The sequence below is a fragment of the Silene latifolia genome, chromosome 7 (assembly GCF_048544455.1).
Source record: "Silene latifolia isolate original U9 population chromosome 7, ASM4854445v1, whole genome shotgun sequence".
Lineage (NCBI taxonomy): Eukaryota > Viridiplantae > Streptophyta > Magnoliopsida > Caryophyllales > Caryophyllaceae > Silene > Silene latifolia.
Window position 1 is genome coordinate 124,299,216 of NC_133532.1, and position 24,973 is coordinate 124,324,188.

General features: G+C 36.1%; 2 non-coding genes across 2 annotated transcripts; both read left to right on the forward strand.

The window, feature by feature from the left end:
- Window positions 1–20,369: 20,369 nt before the first annotated feature.
- On the forward strand, window positions 20,370–20,441 carry TRNAW-CCA (transfer RNA tryptophan (anticodon CCA)). Its single transcript has one exon. It is a non-coding gene; the product is annotated as a tRNA-Trp (tRNA).
- Window positions 20,442–20,530: 89 nt separating this feature from the next.
- Window positions 20,531–20,602, forward strand: TRNAD-GUC (transfer RNA aspartic acid (anticodon GUC)). Its single transcript has one exon. It is a non-coding gene; the product is annotated as a tRNA-Asp (tRNA).
- Window positions 20,603–24,973: the final 4,371 nt, after the last annotated feature.

Genomic DNA, 24,973 nt, shown 5'->3' on the forward strand with positions numbered 1-24,973 from the left:
ATTTCTCCCAAGGTGTTCTTTGTTTCTCCACTGAATCCAACCAGGACGCTGGATTTTTTGATGATCTTCCCTTCGTCTATCTTCATAGCTTTAAGGACGTCAAGCATTACCAGGTTGATTGAGCGCCTCCGTCTATCGGATTCTTGACACCTTTCTTTGTCGATTTGCATGGTGATTACCAGGCTGTCATGGTGTAGATCGATATTCCTTGCGGTCCGAGTCATCAAAGGTAATAGCAGGCAATGACTTTGGCCTGGGAGGAGGTTGGAGTCTGGATTCCCTGGATATTCTTTTGGCGGCCGAGCCGGTGGTCCACAGATTTCGATCCTCCATTTATGAATTTGACTTCATAGATGGGAGGAGGAGGAGGAGGGTCTCTTTGCTTCCGGGTCTCTCTTTGTTTTGTCCTTCATCTTTGTTCTTTGGCTTCCGGATTATGTCTTTCAAGTAGCCTTTCTTTACGAGATATGCCACCTGTTTCCTGAGTTGGATGCATTCTTCCGTTGTGTGTCCGATATCCTGATGGAAGTCACACCATCTCGTTGGATCTTTCCTTGGGTTATCGATTTCTTTGGCCATCCGACCGTATCTCCCGTGTTTTCCGGCGTTTGATTAATCCTGCAGTATTAATAGAGAAGTTATATTCAGGAATAGTTGGGAGGCTAGAAAGGTTACCTTTATGTTCTTGTGCCATATTGACTTCAGATCGTTCAGGCCTGGAATAGGGTGCTGATCTGGGATTGCCTCCTTTCTGGTAGGAACTTTTTCTGTTGGTGTGTCCATAGCCTTGCTTTCCTCCGGATGAGTTCGTCCTGAAGTTGAGATCTTCTTCTAATCTGACATGCTCTAAGGCGATGGATTGGACAGTGGCAAAGGTTGGACATGCTTTCTTGGTCGAGATCTGCATAGATGTCACTGTCAAAGAAGGACTCCTTGTCTGAATGCTTCTACCGCTGTTTCTTCATCGCATCTGGGAATGGCCACCTTTTCTTTGACAAATCTGGCCAGGAATTCTTTGAGAGATTCTTCAGGAAGTTGTTTTACCCCGAACAGTTCTTTGGGTCTCTTGGCCATGTCTCTGTTGCTTGCGAATTGTTGATTGAAGGCATTGATCAATTCTGCAAAATTCTTGATACCTCCATTTGGTAGATTGATGAACCACCGTAATCTTTTGCTCCGGTCGGGTTGTGCAAAGCCTTTGCACATGCAGACTTGCCTGAGTTCACCGGGTATTGAGGCAGCCAACATTTTTTGTTTGAATATGGCAACATGATTTTGTGAATCGGAGGTTCCATCATAAGTTCTCATGGATGGGACAGTAAATTTCTTGGGAAGATCAATCTTTGCAATTTCATCCGCAAAGGTGAATCTGCAAAGTCATCAACTTCTACTTGATCCACGAGGTCCGCACTGGGTATATTTTCTATTTTGTTGTGGAGTTTTTGAATTTCTGAAGCATAGCCATCATTATTGTCGCTTGATTTGTTTGTCTCATCATTGGGAATGGTTGGAGTGCTTGGGATAAGGTATCCTTCTCCGGGGTTCCAAAATTAGAGAAGTCTATGTTTTTGATAATGGATGAGAATGGAGTTCCCGGTTGAATCGGTCCTGAACCCGAAGCCTGATTTTCCAATTTCTTTTTCGAGGCTAGACTCGATTCCTTGACCTATTGATTTACTGCTTGGCGCCTGAGCCTTCTCTTGGATTGTTTCCAATTCTTTGATCTTGGCCAGGGCAGCCGCTAATTGTTGTTCTGCGGTAAGTTCTACCATTTTTGTGTGTGAATATTAAATGAAAGATGATAAGGAGAATTTTATTGGTTGAAGAACTAGATGCCCCACGGTGGGTGCCAATTGTTTTAGCAGGATTTTCCTGTAAGGAATCCGGCTTGATAATATAGTAATCAGGGTATCTAGTTCTATATGTCTGGAATAATATGAGTAAATGACAAAGGAAGAATTAAGTATAAGGAATAACGTTTTTATTATCTTGATAAGCCGAACACAATATCGTATGTAAATCTGAATATTCAAGAGTAAAAAGAGATAAGGTGTAAAATAATTGACTAAGATTGAATGCCTTTACAATTGTTTAGATTCTGCTATTTATAGTTCTCAACACTATTCTCAACGTTACAATGAACAACGTTACAATGAATAACGTCCTCCCCAAATGTAGGAGTTGTTGCCGGATTAATAGGGCATGTCCCCTATTAATCTGCTTGACTTATTCTTCTTTTAACGAACCTTAGGCTCTTTCTCTTCTTTCCGTCCAAATTCATAAATGATAGGGTCTTTTGGTTGGACTTGGTCTTCCTTGAGTATAGGACACGGTTATTTGACTTATACAACTGTATTTCTTGTTTATCTCCTTAATCCAGGCTGCTTTAATAATCTCTGCCAAGCTGTCTATACTGACCATCAGGCTTCTCTTCCAGGATTTAGTAGCCTGCCTGCCATAATATTCTTCAACAGCTAAATAATAGTTAGATTTGTCCGGTCTTCGTTTTCTTCAATCAGCCTCGTAAGGTCAGGCCAGGTTATGGTCAGGCCAGGCAAATCTGGGCCTAACACTATTATTATTATTGTTGTTATTATTATTATTATATTATACTTATCATATTTAATTTTTAGTTATTATTATTAATATGTTACTGGTATATTATTTAATATTATTATTGTTATTATTATTATTATTACTATATTTATTATTATATTACTATTTTATATTTTATATATCTTATTAAATTGTTATTAAATTATATTAAAATATTATTATTAATAATAATGAATAATATTATTATAATATTTATTATTTTTTTTTTTGGTGAAGGGTAAGTATATATTAATCAAAAATAGGTATACAATGTTCTGGATACAAGCTCAACTCACTAGCTAAGAAAATCAAAAAATTACATAGATACACGAGATAGCCATTGTGTTTCTAATGGTCTCAGGGGAGATCTATTCCTTTTCTTCCATCTTTCTAATACCTCCTTCCAAACTTGATGCACTAGAACTTTAGGTTGTATAACTGAATGGTGAAGCCTAGAATGATTCCTAGCCATCCATATTGCATGAATGACACCAACATAGAAAGCACCTGCAAGTAACTTCTGCAGTACACTCTTACATCTACCAGCAGAAAACCACCTGATTATGTCATCTGTAGGGACAGGGAATTGAAGTTTCAGCTGCAATAGACTCATACACCTTCTGGTAAAGACACAATCATGGAATAAGTGATCATGAGATTCAGGGGCAGCATCACACAAACAACAGTTAACATCACTGCAGATACCCATTTGGACCAATCTATCACGAGTAAGGAGTTTCTTATGGAGAGATGCCCAATAGATAAATGCAGTTTTAGGAATGTTGAGAGAATTCCAACAAATAAACCGCCAAGGGACCTTAGGAGAGGAAGTTCTTAACCAGTTGTAACCAGAAGCAATGGAGTAGCCAGAAACATTGTGAATCCAACTGTTAGCATGATAACCAGCCTTAAAAATATCCTTGACCTGCACAATTTTCTTCCAAGTCCAACTGCAGTCTAAAGGAGCAGTATAATCAGTCCAAGCACTCCCTTTCATATAAACATGGTTCACCCATTTGACCCAAAGGTGATCCTTCTTAGTGGCTAGCCAACTGGTATATTTTCCAAGGACAGCTTTATTCCAAATCTTAGCATTCATAAGACCCAATCCCCCTTCCTCTTTTGGAGTACAACACTTTGCCCAAGCTACATTAGGTGCTCTGAGGTAGGCATCTTTTCCTCCCAAAGGAAATTCCTACAAATAGCTTCTACTTTATTCATGACACCAGAAGGAATAAGAAAGATTGAAGCCCAATAGGAATGCATAGTGGACAAAACTGATTTAACAAGTACCATTCTACCAGCATAAGAAAGTTGTCTGGCTCCTAAGGACCTGATTCTGCTGGCAATCTTTTCAATGAGAATATGAGCATCAAACTTTGAAATCTTCTTAGAAGAGATTGGAATACCTAGGTACTTAAAAGGAAGAGTTCCAACTTTGAAGCCAGAAATAGCAACAATCTCCTCAATAAGCTCATTCTTGACTCCATTAAAGTAAATGTTAGTCTTATCACAATTCAAACATAGACCAGAAGCAGAGGAAAAGGTAGAGAACCCCCTAAGAAGCCACATAATGGAAGCAGGTGTACCTTTGCAGAACAAGAGCAGATCATCCGCAAATAAAAGATGATTAAGCTTCAGACTGCCACACATAGGATGGAATCTGAATGAAGACTGTTGGGCTACCACAGATAGAATTCTAGACAAGTACTCCATGCAAAGGGTAAAGAGCAGAGGTGATAAAGGGTCACCTTGTCTTAAACCCCTCTTGCCCTGGAAGAAACCAAAAGAATTCCCATTGACATTAAGAGTATAGGAGGGAGTAGACACACAAACCATTATGAGATGAATGAATTGAGGAGGGAAATTCAAAGCCTTGAGCATTTGATGTAAGAAATCCCACTCAACAGTGTCATAGGCTTTCCTCAGATCAATTTTGATAATGCATCTAGGGGAAGCAATTTTCCTGTTATACAAACGAATAAGATCCTGACAAATGAGCACATTCTCCACAATATTCCTTCCCTTAATGAAACCACCTTGACTCCTATTAATAATAGTAGGCAACACCTCACTAAGTCTAGCACAGAGAATCTTAGCAATGCATTTGTAAAGGGTATTGCAACAAGCAATGGGTCTATATTCAAGGACAGAGGTAGGCTGTTTAACTTTAGGAATGAGGGTCAAAGTAGTAGTATTGATTTGTTTAAGCATCTGGCCATTAATAAGAAAATCCTTAATAGCTCCTACCACATCATTACCAGTGATATCCCAGGAATCTTTATAGAATTGGCTTGTAAACCCATCAGGCCCAGGGGATTTAGCAGCAGGAATAGAAAACATAGTAGCTTTGATCTCATCCTTAGTAATAGGTTTAAGGAGAAGAGATTTGAGGTCATCAGTAATAACAGGCCCCAAAGTAACAGTGGCAACATGAACAGGAAGAGTAGAAGCCTTAGTCCCCAGGAGATCCATATAATAGGACAGGAAGGCATGCTCAATATCCTTGGGGTCAGAATGTAAGTTGCCATTCATATCCTTGATTTGCAAAACTTTATTATGAATCTGTCTGGCACGAATTTGATTGTGAAAATATCTAGAGTTCTTATCACCTTCACTAACCCAGTCCACTTTAGCTTTTTGGGAGAGAAAACTAAAGTGAGCTTTAGCTAAACTTCTGTAAACATCAGCAGCAGAAGCTTCAGAATTCATCAGACTGGGATTATTAGGGTCCCCATGAAGTTGACATTGGATGTTATCCAGATTCACTTTAGCAACCTCAACAGCCTTCTCAATATCAGAGAACCTGTTCCTATTAAGCTCCTTTAGAGGTTGTTTCAAGCTTCTAAGTTTGGTAGCCACTTGATACATCCAGGAACCAGAAACCTTCTTACTCCAATGATGCTTAACAAGCTCTTTAAAATGAGGATCCTGACCCCACATGTTAAAATATCTAAAGTGAGGTCTTCTCTGATTAACAACTCTCCTATAACACAAACAAGGGTTGTGATCAAAAAGTCCTTCAGGTAAAAAATATGCATAAGACTCAGGATACAGCTGCAACCAATCACCATTAATCATAAACCTATCCAGTCTAGAATAAACTCTAGTACTAGAGTCTTGCTTGTTATTCCAGGTGAAAAAGGCACCCTGAGCTTTGATATAAATAACCTCACAATAATCAACACAGTCCCTGAAATCAGTGATATCACTCCAATGATCAGGCCTGCCAATTCTCTCATTAAAATCAAGGAGATTATTAAAGTCTCCACAGATGCACCAAGGGCCATTCCAAGAATCCTTAATGTGCTTGAGATCATTCCATAAATTAAGACGTTCCTCCTCATCATTAGAGCCATAAACCACAGTGAACAAAAATTCATTACCACTAGCAAGTTCCTTAACTTTAGCATAGATGAGCTGGTCAGACATTGTAATTATGTTGACAGTAAAACATTGTTCAATCCAAATAAGCAGAATTCGACCCCCTGGATGGCACTGGATGTTGCTAACCCCACTCCAGTGTTGACCAAGATTATTTAAAACCCCAGAACAGTCAATATCCTTTATTTTGTGTTCAACTAACCCAAATAAGCCTACATTATTATGATAAAGGAATCTCTTAATTTCTAATTGCTTAGTAAGCTTATTCATACCCCTCACATTCCAACTTCCTATGTTATCCATTAATAACCTCTGGTGGCCTATCCAATCTCCCTTCCAGACTTTTTGTTGGACTATTCAGAACCTCAGCATAAGTAGGAGACGTAGGAGCCTCAAGAGAAGAGGTAGAGGCAGTATGATGTTCTTGTCTAATCTGCTGAGTGACCACAGTAACAGGGGAGAGAGTAGCAGGGGGAACAGTCACAACTGCAGGGATTGTAGCAGATACCCTAGGCTGTCCTCTCACAGTAAGGGCAGGAACTACTACAGGACCAGCAGATGCCCTAACTGGAACCCCAGGTTTAACCACTGGTCGCCATTCTTGCCTCTGCTTAGGAATAGGTATTGATTCTTTATTCTTCTTGCACATATCATCAGTATGACCTATTCCTTTGCAAAGTGAGCACAGGTCAGGTTTCCATTCATATTCAAGTGGCACACAAACTTCAGACCCTTTCTCATCTTTGAAAAAAATCCTCTCAGGAAATTTTTGACCAACTTCAACTTCAATCAGAATCCTGGCATATCCTAGTCTAGTTTTATCAGTAGTGGCCTCATCACATCTCATATATTTGCCAACTAATGATGCAAGTTTTTCCAGACTAGAAGTACCCCAGAACTTTAGCCCCAGACCACATAAACGAATCCAGATTGGAACAAATTTGACTCTTTCCTTAGCCAGGCTGCAGTTCTCAGTCCATGGTTTGACCACAATAGGTTTGTTGTCAAACATAGGGAACCCTAATTTCAGAACGAGGTTCCTGCACTCTAGAGAAGGAAAGTGAACAAGGAAAGCCCCATTAGGCAAAAACGAGATTTTATCATATTTGTAAGCACCCAAAATACGACTAATAAACCCAGACAACAACTCCCAAGGTGGATTTCCCCCTAACACATAACAGACAACAGCAGTGGACCAATATTCGACTTCAGGGAGAACATCTTCAGGAGATAGTTGAAGCATACCATCAGAAGAGTGTTGAGATTTAGGAGAAGATGACGGTGACTTACCAGAAACCTTAGTCCATCCTTCCTCTTCATCATCACCCACCTCATCTTCACCCACCTCATCTTCAGATTCCGTCTGAGCATCTTCAATAAGGACCTCAAGGTTTAGGACTGGAATACCAACAATCTCACCCACAGATTTCGTCGTCTTAGCATCATCAGAACATGGGATAGCAGTTCCTGTTGGTGGAAATTATTATTATTATTGGTATTATTATTATAATATTTTTATTTTTATTTCAGTTCGATTCAGATCAGTTCAGTTCAGCTCTATTAAGTTGAGTTCAGTCCAACTACATTAAGTTCAATTCAGTTCAGATAATTTCAGTCTAAAAGAACAGGGCCTTAATATAATGAAATAGTTTACAAACGGGACTCCAAGATTCGACACGCAGGAAGTAGTCTTGGAGTACTAAATGAAACTAAAAACAGAAATGAAAATACATGAGTACAAATAAGAAATCTAAGGGCTTAAAGTCCAAGGACGACGCAGGCAATTCTCAGGGATTATGGGGTAAAAGTGCGACTCCTTACACTCGGCTATGAAGAAGTTGTTATATTGATTAGTCTTGTATGAAATGGTTTGATGATAAATAGCCACTCTAAATAATGTAATTGTTCGCTATTACACTCCAATGTTGGTTCTGTTTGAGATCTGTTTTTATAATGTCTCTGTCGCGGGTGCTCTCACAAAGATGTACATGTCTGACAAAAGAGTTTGTTCCATTCCTTTGGGCAGGGATCGACCCACGACCTCATGGTTAAGGATGATATGAGAAATCACACCATCAAACCCGTTTGGTTTGAGATTTGGCTTTAGCGTCATTCGATTCTTGTTCTCCAAATAGGGTAGAGTTATTAAGGGACCGAAACGCCATCAATACTATATATTAAATCCAGAAACCAAGGGACTTCAATGTAATTAAAGAAAGTAATACAAGTTAATTATACTATATAGTTTTTAATCAATAGTACCGTGTGATGGACCCAATGGAGGGATCTCAATGCAAATATTATATAGTTTGGGTTAAAATTAAATTATATAGAAGCTTGGTAATTTTCCTAAACATGGTCAATTTCCTTAAAATAAAATAATTAATTAAGATGGTCAGTTTCCTTAAAATAAAATAATTAATTAAGATGGTCAATTTCAAGGAGACTAAAAGTAAGAAGATGCCTGATAATTTTCCTAAATATTTATAGAAGACTAGAAGATGGTCAATTTCATTAAAATAAAATAATTAGTATAAACATGCACACTTATGGTATTAATTACTATCATCATAAAATTTTATATTAAATTTAAAATCTATGCAATTTTATTAAACTTTATAGTTTATTAGATGTATAGAGATGTTAATTATTTAACATACAAAAATATAATAAGTAAGTTATAAATAATTCAAGTTAGATTCCATAATATATAATATTGCATAATTCTTTCGATTTGATTTAATGCATATATGTAATATATTTATATAAATATATAATCCTCTTAAAATTGCATGCCTAAGTAGTAAAAGTAATTTTGTCAGTAAGGAAAAGAATTGTGGTAACATTGGATATAGTTATACGATAGTAATCACTCATTTAAATAGTAAAAGTAACAATATTATCAACGAGATTAGTGAGAGTGGTAGAAACAACAACGGGAGTAGTGAAATAATCAATATTAATGCGGCAATAGTGAAAGTAACAATAATTACGGCGGGAATAGTGAAATTATCAATATTAATGCGCCAGTAGTGACAGTAGCAATAATTACGGCGGGAGTAGTGAAAGTAACAATGATTACGGCCAAGTAGTGAAATGTTATTACTATTGTTTCATTAATAAGAGTAAAATATTAATAGCGGGAGTAGTGATTTGTCTCAAAATTTATTTCATCGTAATTTTAGGATATGTTAAAAAAATATATTAATGATAAATTTATGAGTTATGCAACTTTAAGTAATTTTATTTAATGAAAAAAAACTTAATGGTAAGTAGAGGTAGCTCGGGCGAAGCCGGGCACCAATATTAGTTATATATTATTTCCAGAAATCAAGGGACTTCCATGTAATTAAATAAATCTATACACATTAATTATACTATATAGTTTTAAATCGCTAGCGCCGTGTGATTGACCTGAACAAGGGACTTCAATGTAAATATTATATAGTTTTGGTTAAAAGCATAAATTTAGAGAATATTAGAATATGGCGAGCTTCCTTAAATAAACGGGTCCCACTTATGGTATTAATTAGTATAAATATGTTAATTATTTAATATATACTAAATATAATATAAGTATATGTTATATTTTGGAAACTATTAAAAGGTACGTAAATCAATTCAGATTTCCAAAAAATATAATATTCCATAATTCATTAGATTTGTAATTTAATTAGTAAATAATAATGATTTCTCTTAAATAATATTCTAATCTAATATTTCAGATTTATTTAAATATATAACTCTAATACAACTAGATAATCAACTATTATGATAGTAACCTTCCATGTGAGTAGTAAAAGCAACAATAATATATAGCAACAGGAGTAGTGAGAGGCATACTAGCAGCAGCTGGAGTAGTGAAATTAACAATAATAAATGCGGGAGTAGTGAAAGAAAAAATAATGACGGTGGGAGAAGTGAAAGTAATAGTAGTCACAACAAATGTAATGAAAGTAACAGTAGGAACAACGGAAAGAGTATGAAAAATTCACTAACAATTCGATTTTAAGATTTTTTTTTTAAATATACGAGGTTGAAAAAACTAACGGGTTAACCGTAAAAATAGTAGGAATAGTAAAACAAACAACAGTAACCGAAAAGGTAGTGAACGTAAATATATTAACAGGGGATGTAGTGAGTAATAATATTAACAGCGGGAGAGGTGAACGTGTAATAATCAATATTGATGCGGCAATAGTGAAAGTAACAATAATTACGGCGGGAGTAGTGAAATTATCAATATTAATGCGGTAGTAGTGACAGTAACAATAATTGCGGCGGGAGTAGTGAAGGTAACAATGATTACGGGCAAGTAGTGAAATGTTATTACTATTGTTTCATTAATAAGAGTAAAATATTAATAGCGGGAGTAGTGAATTTGTCTCAAAATTTATTTCATCGTAATTTTAGGATATGTCATAGAAAAATATATTAATGATAAATTTATGGGTTATGCAAATTTAAGTAATTTTATTTAATGAAAAAAAAATTTAATGGTAAGTAGAGGTAGCCCGGGTGAAGCCGGGCACCAATAACGTTAAACCTTATAACGTTTTTTTTATATATTATAAACTAGAAGATGGTCAATTTCATTAAAATAAAATAATTAATTAGTATAAACATGCACACTTATGGTATTAATTACTATCATCATAAAATTTTATATTAAATTTAAAATCTATGTAATTTTATTAAACTTTATAATTTATTAGATGTATAGAGATGTTAATTATTTAACATACAAAAATATAATAAGTAAGTTATAAATAATTCAAGTTATATTCCATAATATATAATATTGCATAATTCTTTCGATTTGATTTAATGCATATATGTAATATATTTATATAAATATATAATCCTCTTAAAATTGCATGCCTAAGTAGTAAAAGTATTTCGTCAGTAAAGAAAAGAATTGTGGTAACATTGGATATAGTTATATGATAGTAATCGCTCATTTAAATAGTAAAAGTGACAATATTATCAACGAGATTAGTGAGAGTGGTAGAAACAACAACGGGAGTAGTGAAATAATCAATATTAATGCGGCAATAGTGAAAGTAACAATAATTACGGCGGGAGTAGTGAAATTATCAATATTAATGCGGCAGTAGTGACAGTAACAATAATTACGGCGGGAGTTGTGAAAGTAACAATGATTACGGCCAAGTAGTGAAATGTTATGTGACACCCCCATACTCCAAGTGCCTTACCAGGACCACTCAGGTATAAAGCTGTCACCATCTCGGGTTCCTGAGGCAATGATAATCAAAAGACAATAAAGAAACAACATTTAAATAGTATAAAGTTTAAGTGAATACAATCCAAAAACCAAACTGCCAAAATACGGATTACATGTTCTCAAAACAACTGTCTAAGAACTATCAAAACTACAGCGGAAGACTCTATCATCTGATGGCGACACATCCCAGCTATCCCATGTATCTCGACTCATACCTGCTCAACAACTGCTCACCATCCCCGAATGGATCACCACAGTTTTTAAAACAATAAAACGGGGTCATTACTAATCACACAATTTACATAACTCAACGAAACAACACACAACACAGCTCAATCGTCACCGATATACTCTGAACTCCATCACCAACTCCACAATACTGACTACACACTAAAGTGTGTAGCCCTGCCAGAGTACCCATCGCAACAGGTTACTCCTCGCCGCCAGTGGGGGACCGCAACCGTTCCCACCTAAGCCCCGCTCATCTCCATCGAGCGATAAACCCAAATCCATTAATGTGCACATCCCTTCTGTGGCGGGTTCCACAGAAGGCGAATCATGGGCGTGAAGCCACTCCCGCAAGTGACTCCACTCAGCCAGGGACGCACCCCGAAGAACACAGACAGATACAATCAATCACAACTACTAATCAGCAATCAAAACCAACAACTGTCACAATACTCGTACGATAAAACTCAACAATCACGAATCACAACCAACACATCATGTGACTAATACTGAGTAGGGAAACCCTACCTGGAATGCAATACAATCAGACGATCTCAACAACTGTTATCAAAAAGCCTCCTCTACGAATCCTCCTCCTAACATATGATCACATAATTACTAACAATCATAAAACTAACAAAAACCCCCAATCCCCCAAATTAGGGTTTAAACAAACTTAATAAAATACTATAAAATTGGTACGTAGATCTTACCCTTGACGCAAGGATCACAAGAATGTAAAGGATGATGAATTCCGCCCTCTCAAGCTCCGGAATTTGTCAATAATGCGAAAGATGCGAAGAACGTAGTTTGAAATCTCTTTTGAAGTGATTAGGTTTAATAAAAGTGTTTAATGATGATGACGGAAAGTTATATATACCTATTCGCATTATTAACAAAACCCGACAAAACATTATTACCCGTAAATCGAGCCACTCGATCGAGTAGCTGACGTACTCGATCGAGTGCCCCCTACTCGATCGAGTACCAAGGCTACTCGATTGAGTACCTTACAGACAGAATACTTTTCTAAAAACCAAAACACCCTTACGCGACAACGTAAGGCTCACTCGATAGAGTACCCAGAGACTCATAAAACCATAGTATTACATGTTATTACTATTGTTTCATTAATAAGAGTAAAATATTAATAGCGGGAGTAGTGATTTGTCTCAAAATTTATTTCATCGTAATTTTAGGATATGTTATAAAAAATATATTAATGATAAATTTATGGGTTATGCAACTTTAAGTAATTTTATTTAATGAAAAAAAAATTAATGGTAAGTAGAGGTAGCCCGGGCGAAGCCGGGCACCAATACTAGTAAACTATAGAATTACGAACCAGGATATTACTTAAGAGGGCGATGCGATGAATTAAGTATGCATATTAATATTTTATAAGCAAATTCAACAACTTTCTCAAATGTAATTAACAATTAGTTGTAACGTATTGTGTAATTATGTGATAGTACAACAATATACGGAGTACCGTATTGTATACTAATATTCGACTTATTGTCGTACACAAAAAAAAAATATTCGACTTATTGTTGGAGTGAAGTAAAGCATTCAAAAATTATAAATAAATTAAAGGATAAATTACAAATAACCACCATGTATTTGAGTATTTTTACAAATAACCACCATGTATTTTTGTTTTTACAAATAACCCCCAAATTTTCACGTATACTCCCCAATCACCACCGTATATATGACCCGAGACTCATTTTTTATATTTTTCGACTCATTAATGAATGATTTATCTAAAATACCCATATTACCCTTATCAACTTACACAATCCCAATTAACATAACATCTATATCTTTCTTTCCCTGAAGACCCAAAGTCCCAAATCAATTAATTCATATGGCAACCCTAAACCCTCGAAATCCCCCAAATCAATTGATTCATCTAATCCGTAAATTCCTAAGATCCTCCAACATTTCACCTACACTCATCTCAATTAACCATGCCAAATTCAAGTGCAGCAACCCCCCAATTCCGCGCTTAATTGAGCAGCTAACAACGGCATTGGACCAAAATTCAACCGCACACCACCATTTGAATCACCGTATTTGAAGTCGGAACCGAAACCCGATTTAAAAGTCTGAGAAGTTGAACTAATTGAGCACAAACGAACCACATGTCCAGCAGCCGTGACACGATGCAATCAAGCTAGTTCGACTCGGTTCCGATCCACCATTCTGTCGCACAACCTAGTGCATCCCAAATAAGGCCATCACACCCACCCCCTCCTCCTTATTGCCCATGAATCTCAACCCAGAAATAACGAGTCCCCACTCATCCTCATCATCTGCTCCGCACTCACGAGTAACAATTCGGTACCGCTGTTCAACCACCACGAGCAACCCAGTTCCACCGTGCCGAATCTCTAACAACCCAACCCGCGCTACTGCTCTATTCGAACCCGTCAATCCAAACCACTATGTATGCCGTCGAATTGACGATAAATACTTCTCCAGTTGCTGTCTGCGTAGATCAGTTTTAAGGAATGTGTCTTGTGGGTACGAGCTGAACATGAATTCATGTGATTGAAACCAAAAATTATGGTAAATCATAAAGGGGGGGAGGGACATTTCAGTTGAATTGTAAAGAAAAATTGTAAAGGATATTGGATCAATTGATTTGGGGGATTTAGGGTTTTCAGATGAATCAATTGATTTGCGTATTTCTGAAAATCGAGAAAAATAGAAATGTAATGTAATTTGGGATTGTGTTAGTTGATAAGGATAATATGGGTATTTCAGATAAATCCTTGATTAATGAGTCGGAAAATATGAAAAATGAGTCTCAGGTCATATATACGGTGGTGATTGAGGAGTATACATGAAAGTTTGGGGGTTATTTGTAAAAACGGGAATACATGGTGATTATTTGTAAAATTACGCAAATACATGGTGGTTATTTGTAATTTATCCTAAATTAAAATCGTAATGAATAGTAAGCAAAGGTAAACAACACAACATTTTTTAAATGGTTCCTTCTTTATTTACTCCAAGATCTACATTCATTATCTCTTACTAATTGTTTCAACACAGTAATCTACTCCGTCAAGTCGTCGACTACAATGGAAAGTGGAAACCTTATGACTAGGCTTGATAACGAGCCTATAAGATATTCCATAAAATAAATAAGTAATCCCTCCGTCCCGGTCAATTGTTGTCCTTTCGTTTTGGCACAAAAACTAAGGAATAAGAACAAGGCCAATAACTAAATGACAAGTGGAACAAATTGAATGAGAATGATCAAATTACTCATCAAGTTCATTCTAAAAATAGAAAGGACAACAAATGACTGGGACAGAGGGAGTATTATATTAATATTTATGGAAATTAAGTTGGTCCATGTGGAATTTACCTAAGATTCTGTTTCCACTATTATCTCTCATAACTTATGATGCGTGTGTTTTATATAAGGTTTTTTACCTCATTTTTACACGCATTTCTGTGTTATTTATGTGGCGAATAGCTACAAATGCCCCCGAATAGTCTACTTTGGTTTGCCTTGTGTAAACTGCAGGTACGGACCAGAAAGGAGCAAAATCGAGCCTAAACTTGTCCCGTTTGCATGCATTTTGGAGAATAAGGAATCGGAGCGTGGAATCCATCGCTTAAAGACGCGTGAACTGATCTCGGAAGATGCCAAGGAATCCATATGCGCTAATATAGCTCGATCTACCAGTTATCTGGTCGATCGAATGCTTTATCCATCAAGAGTTGCTCGATCGAGTTGTTTATCTACTCGATCGAAAGGGCTGATATAAGGGGTGCTCGATCGAACAATATTTCTGTTCGATCGAGAAGAATTTATGGATTTGTCCTCGATCGAGTGGTTTTATTTCACTCGATCGAGAAGTTTTCCTTTCTATGCGTGTGTTTGCCTATTTCCGAGATGGGCTTTGTAATTAGGATATAAGCTAGGTTAAGAACTACGTTTGCTATCTCTTCTTCTTGCCTCAGACTTCGACTACTCTCTTCTCTCCCTTTACTCTCTCTTACTCTTACTCTGAAACTTTGGCTCAGATTTTACAACTTGTAATCGGTACTCTTATTCTTCCTTTAATCTGAATCTTAATCTATTATTGCTTTTTATTGCTTTCTCTCCTTTAACTTACAATAGTTATTATCAATCTTTCATTGCTTTATCATGTTTGATCTTAATTGCTTATGTATGGTTGTTGTTATTTCAATAATAATGCATAGCTAATTTACCTTGCTAAGACATAGGGGAGCCATGGTTTTAAGGGAAGTGTAGATTGAATTATTAGGTTTAATGCAAATTTAGTCTATGTTGTTAATCGCTACAATTAATTGTTCTTGTCTAATTGAGTCGACGCAATTAGTTAATAAATTACGGTAAACCTTGACCTAGATCGGAAGATTGGAAATGGTGAGACTTGTAGCGAACATTAGGGCACTTTAGTGAGGGCGGAAGCTAAGCTATTTGTGTTTTAGGGCGAATTGAGACCGGAAGGAGATATTCATTGCTCCATAGATTACACTTGCATTGACCTGAGACCTAGATTGCATCACTAGCGAATCATGGTGAACCGACTGTCTTAGCTGTTTTCTCTCTACTTGCTTAATTCCAACTCTCTTGCTTTATTTCTCTTCCCTGATCTCATTAGATTAGAATAAACAATTCAAACCCCCAGAAACTGGTTACCGTGACGGACTTTGTTAAAGCTGACATTTTCCCATCTCCCTGTGGAGATCGACCCTACTTACTGCTAGCTTCTGTTAGTGTATCTAGGTTTTATTTTTGGTACCTGACGACGGTATCAACTTACCACTCGTAATTTAGAAAACTCTGTCCAATTGACTCTTTGATGGCAAGAGTCCGTATAAAGGGAACATATTTATTTATTTATTTATACGGAATACATATTTATTCTGATTAAGGTTCGCCAAGCCTACCTCATTAAGAAAATACACCATCTAAATTGTGAGGCCGAGGGTTTGGAAACCAAGTCAGATTTGGGGCATAAGGAATTGGGTTATTCATTAAGACATATCAATTATTTCAAGCAATGGCTGGAGGTATGTAATCGATCTCTTTTATCGCTTCCGCATTCAGTTTATACATGTTCATTATGAGACTAGAACATGTTATTTTAGACTATAAGAACTTACAGGGCCCAATTGCGCACACTGCACAAGCCGAGCCTTGCCCGACTTGTGGTCATGAAGCAAAACTCGAGCTCGAGCTCGCCAGAGCTTGAAAAAATTATGCTCATTATCAAGCTCGTGAATTTAAACCAGAACTCGAACTCAACTAAGCCTATATATAATTGTTAATTTTACATTTTTTCTTTCAATATTTCAAAGCCATTTAATTGCCCTAATAACATACGGAGTATATCTTATATATATATATAAAACTGGGTTGAAACGCTGTGGATGCGCCACGTGTCAACCCAGCCTTAAATACACGTATTAATTACAGCTGAAATTAAATACAAACATAATAAATGCTGTATAAATCTCAGCAAAATATTAATTATATTTTAATAAATTATATTAAATAATTACAATGATTTGATTGTAAATTTACTAAAAAATTATTTTGATAAAAATTCTAAAATGTAAATAATTACGTTCATTGTGAAAAATGCTTTCAATTAAGTATAATTTTCATTATATTTATTGAAATATTTATTTTGAGATGTAGAGATGGTTAAAGTGAGCGTCTCACAATGTTTTACATTTACGTAAAAAAACATTTTGAGAAAGTTATAAAACTTACACTATTAAATCCATTAAGAAAAATATATTTGGAAGAGTCATTTTATATATTAAAAACATAACTTTAAAAAAACTACTAAGAGATAAGTTTTTATAGTCTGGGAATGAAAAAAATTATATTGGACAAATTGAATACATATGAGATTTTGATAGGCTTCAATTAGACCTGGCAAACAGATCGGGTCGTGTCGGGTTCGTGTTCGTGTCACATGTAAACGGGTCACGAACCCTTCAACCCAAACCCGACCTAATTAAATTTCGTGTCGACCCACTTACATAAATGGGTCATCAAGCCTCAACCCTAACCCTTTAATTTCGTGTCGGGTTCGTGTCATATTTTCGTGTTTTCTCTATATTTGGAAAGTGTAAGTATATTTATGTGATGAAAAATCAAGAAAAAAAGGATTAATTTAGTAAATAGGTCATTCGTGTCGAGTTCGTGTTTAGAGAGCTCAACCCAAACCCGATCCAATTAAATTTCGTGTCGTGTTCGTGTCGACCCACTTACATAAATGGGTCATTAAGGCTCAACCCAAACCCGTTAATTTCGTGTCGGGTTCGTGTCGTGTTTTCGTGTCGTGTCATTGTTTGCCGCCTCTAGCTTCAATAGTGTGATAAAGAGTATGTGTATGAGTGTGTATGTACATAGTGATCGCGAGTGCATTTGAATAATCAAAACAAAAGTAATGATTATTAAGTAATATATAGTATTATAAACAACATGAAAAAGTAGAAAACACGTTACATTTGTCTTTAATATCTTTAATTAAATACGTATAAGTCAAATATAAAATATTGATTATGACTAACCAAATACTTCGTATTACTTTTAGTTAAATATTTTATATGTTATCTTTTAAATACTTTGAAGTTAAACATCAAAAAATAATATTTGAGAGAGTTCAACCTATTATATTTACAGGTAATAAACTCTTAAAGATCATTATATATAATTGTTTAAAAAAACAAAAGGTGCAAAATTTTCATAGATATGCTTGACACATATCACATGCAAGACACAATCAAAATATTTGAATAAGTTGAGTTTGAACTCTATATGTTAGATAGCTAAATGTCACATGTTATACATAAAAAATTAAAAATTACATAAAGTTATGTTCACATCATTTTGAATAAATATTAATTGATTTGAGACATAAAGTATCGTGAAATGATATAATTTGAGAACTTATTGTTGATTGTTGTATTATTCGAATAAATTTTATTTTGATTAATATGATATTTCACCAGTCACAAATTTATTTATAAAACGTTGATCATGCATAATTAATTATCACTTATTTTGTTTTAATTAAAACTCTTATGTATTTTACTTTAAAACATTGAAGTTAAACCTAAAAATATTAAATTTGAGAAAAAAAAATTATTTATAAGAGAAAATATTGAAGGTCATATATGAATTATATAATTTTTCTTCAATTATAATCATAAAATATTAAAACAGGCCGCGCGAAGCGCGGGATACTACCTAGTGAATATATAATAGTGGATCGAAGAAGAGCCTGTGAGTGTTTTGGTATATTTTATCGACTAGGTGGTAGAATTAGGGTTAAAGCGGTCTTATTCGTTAATCGTGTAATTTTAGGTTTGATGTGATTGATTGTGCGTTTGTATGATGATGATTGTAATGTAAATAATGTAAAACGTAAAAAATTGACACAAGAGTTTTGGTGACGTGGAAAATCCAATGTAGGAAATGGCCGCGGGAGTGAGACGGTATCCCTCTAATGTATTCACTAGCAATCAAATATAAAGGTCGCGAATACATTGATAGACGAATGACTTAATTGCTAGTATTCTCAGATTAGGGTCGAAGCTTGTATTGTGAATGAATCCTCCTTCTATTCTTCATCGTGACCAAGCTTGTAATGATTGTTATATTTTGTAAAAGCATATAAACATAGTGCTGTATAATGTTAACATATTACACATTACAACACATGTTCCCTCATGATTTCATAAATAATTGCCTGTTTGGTGTATTGAGAATAAAATTGACCAAGTGGAATTATTTGCCTAGGGTAGGGGTGTTAATGAGACGAGACAGCTCGCGAGCTACTCGAGATCGGCTCGGTCAAAGCTCGGCTCGGGCTCGGCTCGAGAGCTTAACTAGTCAAGCCGAGCAAAGGCTGGCTCGACTCGAAAAGCTCGCGAGCGGCTCGAACTTGTGTGATTACATAAGATATTACTCATATTTTATAAAAATATTTTATCATGATTATATTTTTGTATTATATATATCAAATGTCCCGCTGATTTGCCAAATATTTTTACATATAACCTTCGAGCCTTATTATTGAAAATATCGAAAGAAAAAAAATGAAAAAAAATAAACAGTGTTATATAGGCTCGATTTGGGCTCAAGTTTGGCTCGAGCTCGCGTTAAAGCTTGCAGGCTTTATCACTAGCACATTTTTTTCAAGCTCGAGTAAGCTCAAGACCGGATCGAGCTCGAGTTTTGGTTCTCGAGCACAAGCCGAGCAAGGCCAAGGTCGGGCTCGGCTCGACTCGTTAACACCCCTAGCCTAGGGGCGCTAGGTAATTGAGAATCCGTGTTGAGATATGTTATTTCTGATGTTTAATTAAATACTTTAGGTTTTTATATTCATGTAATGTAATGTGTAAAATTACCGACAATATAATTCTTAATCTCCATGGCTAATAAATCTTTCTCTCGAGTACAAAACCGCTAATTTTATCTACTCGCAAAATTAAATTAAATTAAAAGAATAAATTGAATCGCACCAAAGTGAAGTGAATCAAAATTCTTACAAGAGAAAATCTTATTAACCTCACAACAAAACGGAGAAATACTCCAAAATAGGTAAAGTTTTAAATTATTACTTTCAAACTTACAAAGACTTACAAAACCATCCCATCATAACACTGTCTCACCAACTGTTATCGTTAAAAGAATTGAGCTTAACATAGTTATTACTCTCTGCATCCCGATCAATAGTTAATTAACTACTCATATCATTAATTAAAATTTCCATTACATATTTCAAACAACGATAAACATAGAACGAGACGAAGGGAGCATAAAGAGTAAAGACTAGGAGTGAGCAAATTAAACGAAAGAGATAAACATGTTAGCAATAAACAGCAACGTAATTAAACAACAAGAGGATCCGTGGCGCAATGGTAGCGCGTCTGACTCCAGATCAGAAGGTTGCGTGTTCGATTCACGTCGGGTTCAACTTCCCGATCCTCATCACGATCTTTTTTCGTTCTGTGTTTTATACGGTTTTGTTTATATTGTAGTATAGCGCGTTGGTTAACAACAAGGTCGTTGTAGTATAGTGGTAAGTATTCCCGCCTGTCACGCGGGTGACCCGGGTTTGATCCCCGGCAACGGCGTTTTTTATTTAGGGTTTTTTGTCAAACATAACCTTTAAAAAACTTTTTTTTTCCAAACACCACCTTTAAAAAAAAAGTTTGTCAAACACAACCTTTAATAAAAATTTTTTTGTCAAACACGACATTTTGGCCAAAGTTTGAGCAATTGTAATGGGGTGACTTTCAGTTGATGTTTGAGATAGCAAATAAGATCGGTTTGAGGTGTTTTTGAACTCGTTGGAAAGGTGGGAGTACAGGCTTTCCAGTGGTTGTCAACACGGTGGTCAAAGATGGTCTTATAAGGGGTAGATTGGTGTATAAAGTAAGGCCGGTCACATGGGGTTGATGTAAGTTAAAGTAGGATTTTCGCGTGGGTCAATTCACTCCCCTGAACCACCACTTACAACCAACGGACATCACAAAGAATACAACTACGATATACCTTGCACTCCCTTCAATCTACATACCAAATTTCAGACCAAACAAAACATCATAACCCCATTAAAAGACCCTCGAAAACCCCTCTAACAACCCACTGTAAACCCAAACTTCTAACCCTTTCTTTGACCAGCCTTACTTTACGCACCAATTGACCCCATATAAGGCCACCTTTGGCCACCGTGTTGACAACTCCTAGAAAGTCTGTACTCCCACCTTTCCAACAAGTCCAAGAACACCTCAAACCGATCTCGTTTTCTATCTCAAATACAGACTGAAAGTCATCTCATTGCAAGCGGCCAAAAAGTCGTGTCTGACAAAAAAACAATTATTAAAGGTTGTGTTTGACAAACTTTTTTTTTAAAGGTGGTGTTTGGAAAAAAAAGTTTTTTAAAGGTTGTGTTTGACAAAAAAACCTTTTATTTATATATTTTTGGGTCCAAACAGAATGCAGCTACTCAACAAGTCAACAGGCAACACTTCCGAGTTTGTGTCCCTCTCAGAAACCTAATTTTTCGTACCTAAGTAATAAATATAGGGCAAAATTACAATTTACCACCTATTATGTTCCATTTTTTACAATTTACCACCTATTATGTTCTATTTTACAAATAACCACCTAACTTTCAACAAATTTCACACCATTCTTACTTATTTTACAATCTTGTGACGGTTTTATCTAGTTATCGACTCGATCTCATTTTAGCATCTTACGTGAATTTACAATGACCAATATACCCTTATTAATTACATATCCTCCCTATCTACTTCACACTTTGACACTCACTTAGCCCCATTCATCCACAAATTGAAACAAAAAACCCAACCTCAAACAAACCCAGAAACCCAATAATTCAATTGAAACCGAGGGTCTTCCAAAAACTTCAGGTTTGTTGTCTATTGTTCATTCTTGCTTGATTGACCCCCTCCTTCACTCCTCCTTTCTTTCTTATTTACTTCAATTCGAGCGATGGTGGTTCACGACATCTGGGTTTCTCGAGAGCTACTGCTGCGGAGGTTACGAATGGAGGTGGTGCGAGGGATCTGAATTGGGCTCTGTCAACGATAGCAACGCAAGGGAGGTTAGAGGTGGTGGTGCTCCGGTGAGCGACGAGGCTGTTGCTTAGGTGTTCGATTTGTAAGCATGAATTGATTCGAACTTGGTTTCGGTTACGATGACGCTGTTCTTGGTTTGTGCGTGAATGGAGGAGCCATGGTGGTCGAATTGGGTTAAGTAGGTGGAGGATGGTTGTGAATTGCTAATGTAGTGCTCAACTGAGTAGATGTTTCAGACTCGATTTCGTTGTTGCTGGTGGATGAGGGAAGGGCGAGGTAGAGGACGGAGGTGGGAGGTGGCTGTTATAGGGGGAAATTGATAAATGAGGATGAATTAAATGGGGAGGGTAGATAAGGGTATATTGGTCAATTCAAATTGACATAAGACGATAAACTGGGGTCGAGTCGATAATTACACAAAACCGTTACAAAAATGAAAAATTAGTGAGAATGGTGTGGAATTTGTTGAAAGTTAGGTGGTTATTTGTAAAGTAGAACATAATAGGTGGTAATTTGTAAAAAATGGAACATAATAGGTGGTAAATTGTAATTTTGCCTAAATATAGCTACAAAATTGCTTTCAGGCATCATGTCGTAAGCTTGGCATCTGTAACTGTAATTTCGTGCCAAACTGTAATTTCGGTACATCAAGTTCAGGAGGACAAACACCGAAAGATAAATATGAGGCGCATTTTCACAATCTTAGTCAACATACTGCAGCTGTGAAAATGTGGACTATTGTGTAGTCCAGTTATATAAGCTTAAAATGAATGTCTCTGGGATTATTAAACACGGCCGAAATCCTTGGTTACTGTCAATTTCTTACCAGAACTACTTTCTGTTTGTTCAAGCACTATATGATCCATTCAAATCAACATTGGTTGGCCATCAAAGCTAAACGTAGTAACCTATGCAAGATAACATGACGATTCATGTCAGTCGACCCTAAATCATTTTGAGACTAAGGTTCTATTGTTGTTGTTGTGGTGGTGAACGTGCGAGTATGTGTCCGGGGATGCACTAATTACATCCAACTATAAATAAGTAACCCAAACAAAAAAGAAACAGTGACATACAAAAAATGACAGAAATAAATGGTACAAACACATCCTTAACATTCAAGGTGACGAGGCAGGCGCCAGAGCTAATTTGCCCTGCAATTCCCACACCGTACGAGTCCAAGGAACTATCGGACATGGATAGTATTAAAGACCTTCGTGATCAAGCACCGCTAATCATGTTTTACAAGAATCCTACTAGTAATAGAAACCCGAATTTGAGGGGATTAGACCCTACAAATTAAAGGTACTACTCAAGGATGCGATAGCTAAGGCATTGGTTTCATACCATCCATTGGCAGGGCGGCTGATTCCCAAATTTCTCACCCAAGACCCAAATTCCCGATTCTTTTCTTCTTTAATTGAAATTAGAATCACATCTTCTAATTCCCAAGCAACGTAATCTTAATTTCAACGGTTAAGTGTTAAGGTGTATGAGTATATATGACCATTGGTTTGGCCTCAATCATAAGTCATAAACTTAAAGTTTTAGTTAGGATGGTGTTGGGTTCCTTATGTTGATGATAACATGCCCATTTGATTTGTATTATCTTAGTTTACCTTTTCAGGATTAATGATGTAATCAAGCTTGGATTAAGAAGTGTTGAAGTTGTTATTAATCCCATTGTAATTAGTCGTGTGTCATCTAATGTACAAGTGAGAAAGTTAAGTATAGCAGAGTAATAGAAACAGTCCAGATGACTGTTGCTTCAACAAGTAAACAGCTGAGTGGACTGAGCCACAACTCGTAAAAACTTGAAGCTTCCTTTTTCTCTCAAATGCTTTCACGTGACTCATATTTTCAAAAGAGAAATTCAGATTTTTATTTAAGGAGGTAGTATCCAATAAAGAATGGTTTGAATTATTCAAAATATTTCCTCTTTATGCAAATTCTATCCCTTGGTTTTTAAGAAAACAAAAGTTGAATTTTGCCTTATTTGTGATTACTTGTCATCATATGACTTGTTTTACATCCCTTGTTTTCAGATTTTGCATGAGCATTTAAGGTTACCTTTCAAACCTTCTTTCTCTATTCTTACCTTTGCAAAAGACTCCTCTTTGGTGCAAGTGTTTGGGTGGCTACTATTGCCCCTCACATGCATGGTCTTTGACCCTTCAAAGCCCTTCAAAACCCTAGCAATCCCTTCACTCACCTCCTCTATAAAAACCGAGTCCCTCCTTCCATAAATCCTAAGACTTTTCGGAATTAATTCTTTCATGTTTTGCAAACTGTTTTTTAGAAGCTTAAAACCGTGTTCTTTGCAAAATCCCTTTAAAAGTCTTCAAGTGTCTTTCAGTTTCTACAGTCGTGGCTACTGTTGCTTTTCTATACTAAACTCTCTTGCTTAAAAGTGTTGATCTTGTAAAAAGTTGTCCACCTCTATTCTTTGTTAAGAATGTGTTAGTGGAAACTTGATCCTTTACATTTTAAGTGTGTTAGAAGAGTTTAGGACGGAGTAGTCTTTTACTCTTGACAACCGGAGTAGGTTGTGAGTTGGCAATCGGAGTAGATTGCGAGTTAGCTTGTCATAAGAACGGAGTAGTTCTTGTACTAGCTTTGCAACCGGAGTAGGTTGGCGTCTTTTATTACAAGGGTCTTTTAGTTGTCGGAGTAGATCACTAAAGGAAAGTAATAAAAAGGTAGATTGGACGTAGGCACTTTAGTATTTGCCGAACCAATTCAAAAACCCGTGTTCATTGCTTATCACTTTAATTCCGCTGCTTATTTACTTTGTTTGTTTGTTTTGTTTCGCTCAAACTTAGAAGTAACAGTTCATCATACTGTCGTATTTGGTCTGCAGTAATACTCCACAAACTGAGACAAATAGATACAGTCAGA